Here is a 13,632-nt window from a genome sequence, read left to right as displayed (position 1 = left end):
TCTGTCCTCTCACATGCACTCTAACCCCCTCCCCTCCCTTCCCCCCACACCAATTCCATATGTAGGGGAATGCCATCCAGTTGGGGTCATGTAGATCTGACAGGTCATGTGAAGTAGGGACTAAGGATTCTCTCCTGTCTCTAGATTAAGGCAGTTATCCCTCCATGGGGGATCTGTTCGCAAATTCCTTCTGTGTACCAGGGATACATCCTGGCTCCACTGTCTGAGGTCCCTTAGACTGCTCAGTCCTTCTGGCTGAGACCCATATTCAGGGGGGGGGGCCTGAGTCAGTCCCATGCTGGCATCCCAGCTATCAGTCTGGTGGCCCGTTAGCTCCTCCTTGTTCAGGTAAGCTGTCTCTATGTGTTTCTGCCGCCTGGTCTTGTCCTCTCCATCTGCATCTGAGTTCTACTTCAACTCAGTGTTTATGTATGGGTGTTTGCTCCTGTTTCCAACAGGCATTAGTAGAGGGCTCCATGGATAAGTTAGTTGTTGATCTCACTCTCTGGGAAGGGCATTTATGGTAGCCTTTCCATGGAAGCTCAAAATTTTAGTTGGCAGCAGTCTTGTAGTTCTCTAGACCTTTCTTTGTGTTCAATTTTATCTTCAAACCAATATTGGCTCCCTCTTTTATGTTCTCTCTCTCTCTCTCTCTCTTTCTCTCTCTCTCTCTCTCTCTCTCTCTCTCTCCTGTCTTCTATTCCTAACCAGGCTCAATCTTCCTGGTCGCACATGCTTTCCTCTCCTCCCCTTCTCTTTCTCCTACTTCTCTCTCCATTCGCTGCCCCCCCCCACTTCCCCTGAGCTCTGGGGGAATTTGTCCCTTACCAGTTCTGTGATGGACTTTATATGAATCTCTTAGAATACACCTTGTATCCTAGTTCCTCTGGTGGTGTGAATTATAGGCTGGTGATCCTTTGATCTAGGTCTAAAATCCATATATTAGTGAGTACATACTGTGTTCTTCTTTTTGTGACTGGTTTACCTCATTCAGGATGGTTTCTTCAAGTGCCATCCACTTGCCTGCGAATTTCAAGATACCATTATTTTTTTCTGCAGAGTAGTATTCCATTGTGTAGATGTGCCACATCTTCATTAACCATTCTTTAATTGAGGGGCATCTAGGTTGCTTCCAGGTTCTTGCTATTACAAATAGTGCTGCTATGAACATAGTTGAACAGATGTCTTTGTTGCATGGATGTGAATCCTTTGGATTTATGCCTAAGTGGGGGATTGCCGGTTCCTGTGGTAAACTAATTCCCATTTTCCTGAGGAACTACCATACTGATCTCAAAATGGCTGTATGAGTTTGCACTCCCACCAGCAGTGGAGGAGTGATCCCCTTTCTCCACATCCTCTCCAACATGAGCCATCATTGGTGTTTCTAATTTTAGCCATTCTGGCAGGAGTAAGATAGTATCTCAAAGTTGTTTTGGTTGGCATTTCCCTGATAGCTAAGGATGTGGAGCATTTTCTTAAGTGTCTTTCAGCCTTTTTGATTTCCTCTATTGAGAATTCTTTCTTCAGTTCTGTACCCCATTTTTAATAGGGTTATTTGGTGCTTTGTTGACTAGTTTCTTGAGTTCTTTGTATATTTTGGAGTTCAGCCCTTTGTCGGATATAGGATTGGTGAAAATCTTTTCCCAGTCTGTGGGCTGCCATTTGGTCTTGTCCAGTGTGTTCTTTGCCTTATAGAAGCTTCTAAGTTTGAAGAGGTCCCATTTGTTAATTGTTTCTCTCAGAGTCTGTGCCCCTGGAGTTATATTCAGGAAGCAGTCTCCTATACCAATTTGTTCAAGGGTACCTCCTACTTTCTCTTCTAAGATTGATGTTGAGGTCTTTGATCCATTTGGACTTGAGTTTTGTGCATGGCGACAGACATGGGTCTATCTGCAGTCTTCTACACACTCTCATCCAATTGTGCCAGCACCATTTGTTGAAGATGCTGTCCTTGCCCCATTGTATAATTTTAGCTGTTTTGTTGAAAATCAGGTGTTCATAGGTATGTGGGGTAATATCAGGATTTTCAATTCGATTCCATTGGTCTACCTGTCTTTTTTTATGGCAATACCAGGCTGTTTTCAGAACTATAGCTCTGTAGTAGAGCTTAAAGTCAGGAATGGTGATGCCTCCTGAAATTCTTTTATAGTATAGGGTTGTTTTGGCTATCCTGGGTCTTTTGTTTTTCCATATAAAGTTGATTATTATCCTTTCAAGATCAGTGAAGAATTGTGTTGGGATATTAATGGGGATTGAATTGAATCTGTAGATTGCTTTTGGCAAGATTGCCATTTTTACTATGTTTATCCTACCTATCCAAGAGCATGGGACATCTTTCCATTTTCTGGTATCTTCTTTAATTTCTTTCTTATTATATAGGTTCTTATTATATAGGTTTCTTATCATATGGGTTATATATATAATAGTTCTTATTATATAGGTCTTTTACTTATTTGGTAAGCATTACACCAAGATACTTTATGTTGCTTGTGGCTATTGTAAAGGGTGATGTTTCTCTGATTTCTTTCTCTGTCTCTTTGTCGTCTGAAAAAAGTAGGGCTACTGATGGAGAGATGGCTCAGCCGTTAAAGGTTAGGCTCACAACCAAAAACATAGACAGCTAGTTTATAACACAGAGATACACACCTTCCACGTGATGAACTTCCAACCAAGATTTCAAAGGGGCACACAGAAAACAGTTCTCAGCCCTTACCCTGGCCTCACCTTTATCCCCCTGGCCAGATTCTTGGCTCTCACACCTGCTGTTGCTGTCTTTCTGTTGTTTAATCCTCCTCAGTCAACTCCTGGTTGTGGTGACCAAGATTTACTGTAAAACTGAGGACTGCTCATAGCCTTTTGCTTCCATCCATCTTAGCTGCTTCACAATAATTGGCCCATGAACTTTACTTACAAAGCCTCACTGTGGCTGTGATGAATCTAGTATTGACAGAAAACATAGACACATTTTCCTTCACCTGATTTCTCAGAGCTGCCATTTCTAGCAGCATCTGCTACCTTTTGCTTTCTGGATGCCAATGTGCCCTTGTTGGTGCCAGCATTTAACTAAGAAGGCACTATTTGGTTAATGATTTCACTTATTTTTAAGTATGTGAATGTTTTCTCTCCATATATGTCTGTGCACAGAACTTGTCTAGTGTCCATAGAAGCCAGAAGAGGCTGTTGTATGCTCAGAAACTGGATCTACAAATAGTTGTAAACTGTCACATGGGTGCTGGAAATCAAGCTTAGATCCTCTAGAAAAGCAGCAAGTGTTCTTAATGACTTGGCCATCTCTGCGGACCCTGAATGAAAATTCAGCTTAAATTTATTGGTGGACTCTGGGAGCAGCTTAGTGGGAGAGCACTTGCCTATCATGTGCATAGATTTGGGTTCAGTGAATAGCACCACAAGAAGAAAACCTGATGTTAATTAAAGTTTTATTGAGGAGGATTATGTATTTTAACTGATAAACTTATAGTTTGTTTCAAACCCATTTTCAATATTTTGTGATTGAAGCAGGCTTCTGAGTGTTCTTCACAGGCAGTGACGGGCAGGGGGTGGGAGGCAGCAGCCTCTGCTCCACTAGTCCAGCTGCAGTATGGAGGGGTATCAAAGGATACGGGTTGCCCCTAGCCTCTGCTCAGGAACCTGTGGTCATGGCTGCAAGATTACTCTTTCTGTTATTGCCCAGCATTATCGGCAGGTTTTTCCCAGAATGGCCTGAATTCTGGTCATCCCTGTTTCCAGGCATGGCCCTTCCAGTATGCAGAGCTAACTGCCTAGCTGCCAGGAGTATCTGCTTCCTTTTGTCACTTCTCTGGTCATCTTTAACATATTTTGTTCGTGTGTGTGTGTGTGTGTGTGTGTGTGTGTGTGTGTGTGTGTGTGAGAGAGAGAGAGAGAGAGAGAGAGAGAGAGAGAGAGAGAGAGAGAGAGAGAGAACACAACTTTTTGGAAATAGATTTTCTTCTATCACGTGGGTTTCTGGGAATCAAATTTAGGCTGTCAGGCTTGGCAGCAAGTTACCTTTACCTGCTGAGCCATCTCTGGCCATCTCTGGCCATCTCGCTGACCCAAGAGCTGATTATTTTTTTAAAATTATTTTATATGTGTGGGTATTTTGCCTGCATGTTTGTCAGTGCACCATGTATGTGCCTGGTATTCACAGAGACAAGAAGAAGGTATTGCATCCCCTGAACCTAGAGTTACAGATGGTTGAGAGATACCATGTGAGTGCTATGAAGCAAACCTGGACCCTATGCAAGAGGAGCCAGGGCTCTTAACCACTGGGCCATCTCTCCAGGCCTGAGGTTGGTTATGTTTCTCTTGTTACAGCTCCTTATGTACAATGTTCTTAGAGTGTTTTTAAAGCACTGAGCACAGGAAGCTGCCTCTTGAGTCATTTAGGGAGCCAACTCCTGTTAAGACATGGATTTCTGTGATGAAATAATATCCCATGATTTGTCACTGTAGCCAGTTCTGGCTACATAATTGTCGTACATTTGAATTTCTGGAGCAAAATGTGGGGCTTCAGGTTGATAAGAGCAACAGTCAATAAATATCTCTGTGCGTATGGAGACACTTAAAATTATTACAAAAGGGGATAATTTAGAACTTTTTTTTCAACATATGCATTTCTGTTAACATTTGCATGGAACATTTAATTTGGTAATTTTTTATCTTCTATTTTTGTGTGAGTGTGCATCTGTATGATGCTTGTGTATGTGTGGTCTTGGGGTGGTGGAGATCAGATGATAATTCTGTGGAGTCAGCTCTCCTGCCACTATCACAACAGGTTCTTTGGGTTGAAGTCGTGTCACCAGGCTTGGGGAGCATGTCCCTCTACCTGCTGAGTCATCTTGCTGTGTCCCCATACATTTAGTTTTTAAATGTTTCTATGTTAGTGTTAAACCTTAAAATTAATGCATGGAAGGACTGCCTGTTTAAGACTTGCTGTCAAGGCAAACTGCCATTAAATCTAAAGACATAAACCCAGTCAAGCACGTTTCATTATTCAACATATGATTTTCTACAAGGATATGTTGGAAAATCTGTCACTTTAAAATATGTAACAATATCTGAAGGACACATCAAACATAAAAGTACTCAACTTTAAAAATTCCCTTGTTATTTTGCTTTCTACAAGTCTATTGGATTTTTTTCATAATAAACAAATATCATAATAAAAGAATAATCTCCCAGACTTAAAAAGTAGCTCAGTGATAGAGCATTTGCCTGGCATGCAGAGATCTTTGCATTCCATCCCCATCATATGCGTGCACACATGAACACACACACACACACACACGTGACATGAGTGTTATCTCTTTATAATAAAGTGTGTTTCTGGGCATGCATTTGTAGGAAGCAGAGCTTTGGGTAATGAGTAAAATGTCACTACGCGGAAAGGTGTAAATACGTGTTCTTACAGTGATTGAAAATGTAGAAGAACAATATAGACAAGGGATACGGGAAGCTGGCAGGTCCAGCAGGCTGCTTGGAGGCATGCTGCTTGGCATCTGGAGGATATTCAGAGGGTTGAGGGAGGAGCCATACCTCCAAGTCATCCATAGGGAATGCTAAAATGGAGAAAGATTCATGCCTTCCTCCCTTGTTTCTCATTAGTCATGGCTCACCTAGGCTGACTGCCCTTGTTCCCATCATCTCTGTTGTTCTCCCTCTTAGCTTAGACCTTGCCTGGCATATTGGTATTGGCCTTGTACATAGTTACACATGTTCAAAACTCCAATGTGCAGTTTTACTAGGCATAGTCATCTGCTTTAAGCAGCAAAAATTTCTACAGTTGTGTGGACAGAAGTTTCTGGCCCACCTGGTCCCACAGCCTCTTAGTCACAAATAAACACACAGAGGCTTCTCTTAATGATAAGCTGTTTGGTCAGTGGCTCAGATTCTGATTGGCTAGCTCTCTTTTAATTATTAACCCATTTCTATTAATCTATATATTTCCACACGTATTGGCTTACCAGTGATGCCCAAGCCACTTTCTTCCTCAGCAGCTACATGTGTCTCTCTTGTGACTCCTGTGCTCTCTTCCCAGCATTCTCCTAGTCTGGTAGCCCCACCTGTACTTCCTGCTTGGCCTCCTCCTGCCTGCCCATTGGCTGAAACAGCTTTTTTCATCCACCAGTAAGAGAAACATATTCACAGCATACAGAAGGACCTCCCCCATCATAGTTGTGGTTTCTAGCACCCACCAGACCAAGGCAGAGCCCATCTAAGTTTGGCTGAGAGCTCTATTTTTGCCTTGCAGGAGACCACTTCATTTCTTCTTATAATAAAGTCATCAATTCCTTCCCTATGGCTTTGTCCTTATGACGTCATCTCAGGCCTACTTATCAAAGATCTCAGCTTCAAACACAACCACATTTGGGATTAGAGCATGACATTTGAAACAACCTTTGTTGCTTGTTCCTTCCACCGATTCACATTCTTCTTGCATATAAAATACATCAATTCCTTTCCAATAATCTCCAATATTATAATTCAATCTAGTAGCAAGTCTAAATCTCAAGGTATTACCAGTTGTAGTGATGCATGTCTATAACCCTAGTTTCTGAGAGGTTGAGGCAGGAAAACCATGGGTTTGACCAGCGTGGTCCACACAGCAAGACTCCATCTTATAGAAAAAAAATTATTCAAAGTTACTTCATATAAATATAAGTCAGAAGTAAGAGTCGCATAGATTCAAAAGTACAGTCTTGCTTGGATCCTGTGAAACCAGACAGATCTCCCAGTGTAGTCATCATGCCAAGGAGAGATATCCCCATGCCAATCTGCAGAATCTAAGACCATTCAGCCTAAGCAGGTCCAAAGCTCAGCTGGATCTGAGGCCCTGAAACATTTTTGCTGGCTCTATGTTCTGCCACCTGGCAGGTAGTCACCTCCCTTCAAAGTCACTGCACCATGTTCTTTCATTTGCTCAGTATTATAAAGGATTGAAATAGGAATGGCACATGCCACTAGTTGTATAAATTAATACAATCTGGAGAGAAGCTTTGCAATGCAAATTAAAAGCCATAAAATACTCCATATCTTTTGACTCGGTGTTTTGAACACTGGCTGTTTGTCATAATGCTGTAGCCACAGGTGCTCAGGTACCCCACCAGAAGAATGTGCATTCTGCTTTGAATATAATAATGATGAAGCTGAGATGCCAAAGACCAGAAATGTATGCTATCAGTCAATAAGCTGGTATGTGGCCAAAAGCAGTGGGCATACCAGCTTGGAGAGCTCAGTAGCCCGTGAAAGTTAAAGGCATATTAAAGGAACAGAGCAGGTTGCCAAACCATGGATGCCCTATGTGCTTCAACTACCCAGACCACAGCATATTGCATATTTTTATCTTGGTTTAAAGCTTCTTTGGAGGTCAGAATGGCTTGTCAGTTATGTCCATTGATAAGCTCTTGCTCAGCGATTCACAGAGAACATGTGCAAACACCCAAGGACACTCGTTCCTCCATTGAGATAACTTTGATTTTGGTACTGGCTCTCACTGGGAGTACCTCCAGCTACCTACTGTGATCATTTCCCCAGGACTTTCCATTTTTATCTGCCTTCCTGTTTATGTACACCTTTTCTATGACCCAGCTAGCTGACACTGCCCAATTAAGCTTGAATCTTGATGTGTTTGAATTTTCAAGAGCCTCGCAGTCTTTCCAGAAAATTCAACTTGGAACACTGATTCAAACAGAATCCCATTTAATCATAATGTTTCCACTTGTGGAAAATTGATGGAAATGGACATACTGAATTAACTATGTTGTTACAGTTGATTATTTTCTTTCTCTTTGCTTATATTAGTTATCTTTAATGAGAAGTCTACTCATGGTTTTTCCCTAATGATCCCCTCCAAGCCCATCCTTCTCACCGTTTCTTTGAAGGAAAACTACTTGATATGACTACCATGATTTATATCCCAAAACCATATTGCACAATTATGTAATGACTCTCAGTGAAAGGAATATTAAAGGAAATACAGGCCCAGGGCAGTTTCTACATCATGTGAATTTCAGTTTAAACTCCAATATTCTTTCTGCCTTGGCTATGCTACATTCTTAAATATTTCAGAACTAAGAAATTTCTTGAATTTTTTTGTTGTTGTTTGTTTTGTTTTGTTTTTTAACTACTAAAATATTGACCTGAAGGAACCAATACTGTCCTTAGACTCCAGTATAGGTTTATAGGTTTCTTTGAAGAAATTCCTTTAAAATAGTTAAGGGTATAGAAAGATTGCTCAGTGGTTAAGAGCACTTTCACTTCCTACTTTTACGCAGGACCCAGGTTCAATTTCTAGAACTCACATGGTGTCTCTGCACTGTCTTCTCCAGGTGATTCAACATATCTTCCCACCTCTGTGGGCACTGCATGAGAACAGAGCAAATGAACACATGAGTGACATGTTTTGGGAACAACCAGGTGGCATGGATGTGTAGAGTGATCTAGTTGGATCCCCTCTTGTCATCACTTTTTGATGGAGACTTGGAGGCTGTGTCCTTTTCAGCCTTATCGGCATGTCGGGTGAACAACAAACCTGTGTTGGTCCCTCTACTCATGGCTATCTGTGCTGGTCTGAAAGAAAGGCCACTATCACAAAATGCCATGGCCTGGCTTATGAGAATGTACCCATTTTCTCATGGCTCTGGAAGTTGAAAACATCCTAAGTTTGAGGTCTCTGTAGGCCTGATTCCCCTAGCAGCATCGTTTATCTTTCTGATGGCCTCCTTTGATGTCTTCTACGCCTTTGTTCTGTGTAAGCCTGTGTTTCCCTGATGTCTCCTCTTCTTGTAGGGGCACCAGCTAATGTTCTGTTACAGCCTCACCATAAAGACCTCATTTGAACTCAATCACCTTCTAAAATATTTTTAAAATTCTCTCTCTCTTTCTCTATACCTCTCTCTCTCTCTCTCTCTCTCTCTCTCTCTGTGTGTGTGTGTGTGTGTGTGTGTGTGGTGTGTTTGTGTATGAGTGAAATGTCTGAGGAGGATAGAGGAGAGTGTTGGAGTCGCTGGAGCTGGAGTTACTGGCAGTCACAAGCTGTCATATGTGGGTGCTTAGAACTGAACTTTTCTGCTCTCCAAAAACATTACTTGCTTTTAATCACTAAACCATCTCTCCCATCCCTCAATCGCTTTTTAAAGGCCCTCTCTCTTAAAGAGTTACACGCACAAGTACTGAGACTTCATGTGAATTCAACCCCCAAATAACATAAATTAGAAAGTGGAAATGTCCTTAAGGCTAAAGTGATGAGAGCCACTGAACACCATAAGTTAATGATCAGGAAAATCTATTTAAATCACAGGGCTTCTTTTTTCATATATCTTTGATAATATTCACCTAAAGTCATGGTCTAGTTGTGCTTATTTTCTTTTGAATTATAAATACTGAAGTTTACTAAAATGTCCCATCTGAACTAAGTAAGTAGACTATGAAACATAAAACATTGATTGCTGCATATTAGGCCAGAATAAAATTGTCAATAGGAGAAATTATGATCCTATGATTGGATCATAAATTTCTAATTTTTTTTTAGAAATCAGCCCATAAAAGGTAATTTTTTAAAAGCAAAAGAAGATAAAAAACATTTTTTTTAATTTATTTATTTTTGTTTGTTTGTTCATTTGCAAGATCTCTGTAGCCCAGGCTGGCCTTATGCGCTATGCAGTTGAAGCCCTCCTTGGAATCTTGGTCCTTCTGTCTCTACCTTCCACATGGGAATATTGACCTGGGTCATCATACCTAATGGAAAAGAATTTAAAAGATGCCTCTAATAGCTCAAGTTAAAGAAACACATAACTCTATATGTAGACAGGAGTAGTAGTAGAGTGAAACTTCAACTCTGTTTTCCAGTACGGAAATTAATTTAAAAGGATTTATTTATTTTAAAGATTTATGTTAAGTATTTATTTACTTTTTGTGTATTAGTTATGATTTCTATTGTTGTGATGAAACATCATGACCAACATCAAGTTGAGGAGGAAAGAGTTCACTTCCTCTTTCACTTGCAGTTCACCATCCAGGGATATCAGGATAGGATCTCAAGGCAGGAACCTGGAGACAGGAACTGACTTAGACCATGGAGAGCTACGACTTATTGGCTTGTTCCTCATGGCTCACTCAGGCTGCTTTCTTATACCATCCAGAACCACCAGCCCAATGGTAGCTATTTATCTCACTTTGTAAGTCTGCTAAATTGCAAAAACAAAGAGATAAAAACACGAATGAAAGTAGGAATAACAGAATGAGAATACTGTCTCAAGAGCTGTTACTTTAAAAAATATCCCATAGACAATGCAAATTCACATTGTCACTAGCACAGCACTGATTGTATGAATATATCAGTAAGCTTAAAAAGATAGATTAAATGACTCCCCCCCCAAAAATAATTTGAATTGATGAATAGTAATTAAGGCATTCTGTCCCCTGCTTCACCCACGACCTACAAGCACCAAACCCAAATATCTGGGCCATAAATTCAATCTAAGATACAAATGAAAAATTAAATCTATAAGCTATGGGGAGTTATGAATTGGTTATTAGGCAATTTAGCCAATTCACACAAATTGTCAACTCAGTCCTAAAAATTACATGGTACTAGCTTTGAGTGTTTCAGAAGAAATACTTATGAATAGACAACACAAGGCTGAGTGAGCACTCTGGATGAAGGAGAATTTTGGTCAGGTCTAAGACCTGGAATAGCCCAAGACTGCTGTATTATAAAGGCAGAGGGAACTAGACAGCGAATCAATACTCTCACAGAAAATATATATATATATATATATATATATATGTGTGTGTGTGTGTGTGTGTGTGTGTGTGTGTGTGTATATGTATGTATTTGCACATGTATACTTATACATATATAATACACACACCCATACACACACACACACACACACACACACACAGGGAAACTGGAGTCATAATAAAATACAATGTTTCCTGTCACATAAAATATTTGCCACACTTTGTTTTGATGAAAATTCTTGTCTCCATCTCCTGACTTCCCTCTTGTATCTCACCTTCTCTATGGATCACTGAAAGCCACCTTATATACAATTCCTCATTGATGTTGGTGCTAGAGCCAATCACTGAAAATCAATGGCTTTCTCTTCAGCAGCTGTAAAGTGCTGAGTAATGGAAAGCATGTGTCAGGGCAGGAGAGAATGCTGGCCTTGGGGATGGGCTGTTTTTCTTAACTATCTCAGATGTCAACCTGTCTTGCCACTGTGAGGGTCAGCCTTCCTGCCTGGCTGGATCCTTCAGATCCTATGTTCTGTGAAGCAATGATCTCTGAATCCTTCTAAGGCGGTTCTCAACCTTCCTAATACTGTGACTGTTTGATACAGTTCTTCATGTGTTGGTGACCACCAACCATAAAATTATTTTTGTTGCTCCTTTATAACTGTAATTTTTCTGTTGTTATGAATCTTAATGCAAACATATGATATGCAGAATGTCTGATTTGTGGCCCCTGTGAAAAGGTCACAGCCTACATTCTGGGAACCACTGTTCTAAGGTACTCTTGATCTTAATGATTATATTTCAAAGCTTTATTACATACCTTTGCCAAGGAGTATAAAAATAGCCATAGTACTATTCTTTCTCCCAGAGACTTTTGTACTGACCCCTGAACCTATTTCCTGGTAGACAGAGGGGTATGGATGTCATTGTCATATGCGATGAGCTCATGCCATGGTAAGGCAATAGCTCCACTCCTTGGGTGGATCAAGAGAAAACACAGCCAGGGGTCACTTGGAATGTTGTCTGCCAGGCTTTAAAATATAGAGGAGCTAATTTAAAGGGAGGAAATGTATGTATGGGTTGATCTACCTGAATAGCCATTCTTGGGTTGTCTTTCCTAGATCAGAGGATGAATGTTGGCACAAAGGTGAAAAGATGGGCACCATGATACCTGGTACCTTTGCAGCTGGTCCAAAAGACGAACCTTTTGTTTTGTGTGCCCCTTAAGGTATAAGGCTTCCCTACTTGGGAAAATGTTACATATGAAGAAAACAAATATTCCTTCTTTTTTAAACATTGGGAGTTTAATCTTGCTTTCAGCCAATCCTTGAAGATAAAATACTGGCATGGTGTGATGGATGGGTGTGACCTGGATTCCATGACAAGAAGCCCATCATTGGGAATATAGTTTCATGGAGAATTCTTACTAGAAAACTTGTTTTAAAAACAGGAGTTATGTGGAAGAGGGCTGGAGAGATGGCTCAGTGGTTAACAGAACTCCCTGTTCTTACAAAGGACAGCACCCACAATCTTCCTTGGGACTGCAGTTCCAGGGAATCTAATGTCCTCCTCTGACCTCAATGGGCACCAGGCAAGCAAGTAGTACACAGACATACATGCAGGCAAAACACCCATATACATAAATAAAATTAATAAATCTAAAAAAACAGTAGTTATAAAGATGAAAATCAAGCTAATAATCCAGTATTTAGGGGAAAGAAAGACACAGAAATTCAGGATCATGTTTTGTCAAGACTGGCAAGTTAATGACCTGCAGTTAAGTAGATGACCACATGGGGCAGCACATAGCTGTGGTCAGCTTGCTTCAAAACTAACAAATTAATTCACACTACCCTAAAGGCAAGTGTTTGTACATCAGCATGTGGTTTCCATTTTTTTTAAAGGACATTTCATGACTGCAAGAAAATCATTAATATTTCTCTCCATAGTGTCTTGTCAATAAAAAAAGGGAATACATTGAAACTCTATGCAAGGTCAATAATTTTCCCTCAGTATTAGAAGATATATGGTCTTTCCCCTTCATAATATTTAGGGTTTGTGTAGTTTATTTTTTCTAAATGTCTATCCACACAGCATATCCAATTTTGTGAAGATAAATTCTTTTGTATTTTTTATTATCCTCACATGATGTATTTTTCCCTTAAATACTTTTACTTCTGAAAAAAATTGGGAAAGTTTTAAGTTCAAAACTTCAGAGTTGTGTGGTAGAGAAATGGTTCAGAGGTTAAGAGCTAGTACTGCTCTTTTAGTGGGCCCTAGTTCAGTTTCCAGCATAGACTTCGGGCAACTCTACCCCAGAGAATATCATGTCCTATTCTGAACTCACAGGCACAAATCTACACATTTCAACAAATAATAGAATAAATCTTAAACAAGGTAAACACTTGGTGAATGGGTTATGGGCTTCCAATCTCACCTACCAAAAATGCATTGATCTTCTTTTCTCCTTCTGGCATTGTCTACTTTTATACAATAGTAACCTATCAGAGGTTCTTAGCTATGCATTCAGTTTCATGTTTTTCTGCTTTCCATTGACTTGGGTAGAGATGTGCTGGCCATGTGACTAAGCACCAAGTATCACACGGAAGTTGAGAGCAAGAAAGAGTCCTTAGCCATCCAGGCCTGCCTTCCAGGGGCTGCTCATTCATGTCTACAAAAGTAACACATTTCTGTTATCCTATGCCTTCCATACGAGCTTTCTGTGGTATGGGAACTCATCCTAGCAAAAGCTCCTGCGTATTCTGGGCAGGAATCCAGCAATTTCTGTACTTCATCACATGGAATCTGCACAAAACCTCTATGGAAGGTAGATCTAATACTGTTTTTCATTTGATAATGAGTTACATCAAA

The sequence above is a fragment of the Phodopus roborovskii genome, unplaced genomic scaffold, assembly GCF_943737965.1.
Source record: "Phodopus roborovskii unplaced genomic scaffold, PHOROB, whole genome shotgun sequence".
Classification (NCBI taxonomy): Eukaryota; Metazoa; Chordata; class Mammalia; order Rodentia; family Cricetidae; genus Phodopus; species Phodopus roborovskii.
The sequence above is the reverse complement of the archived record's forward strand: the minus strand, read 5'-3'. Positions refer to the sequence as shown.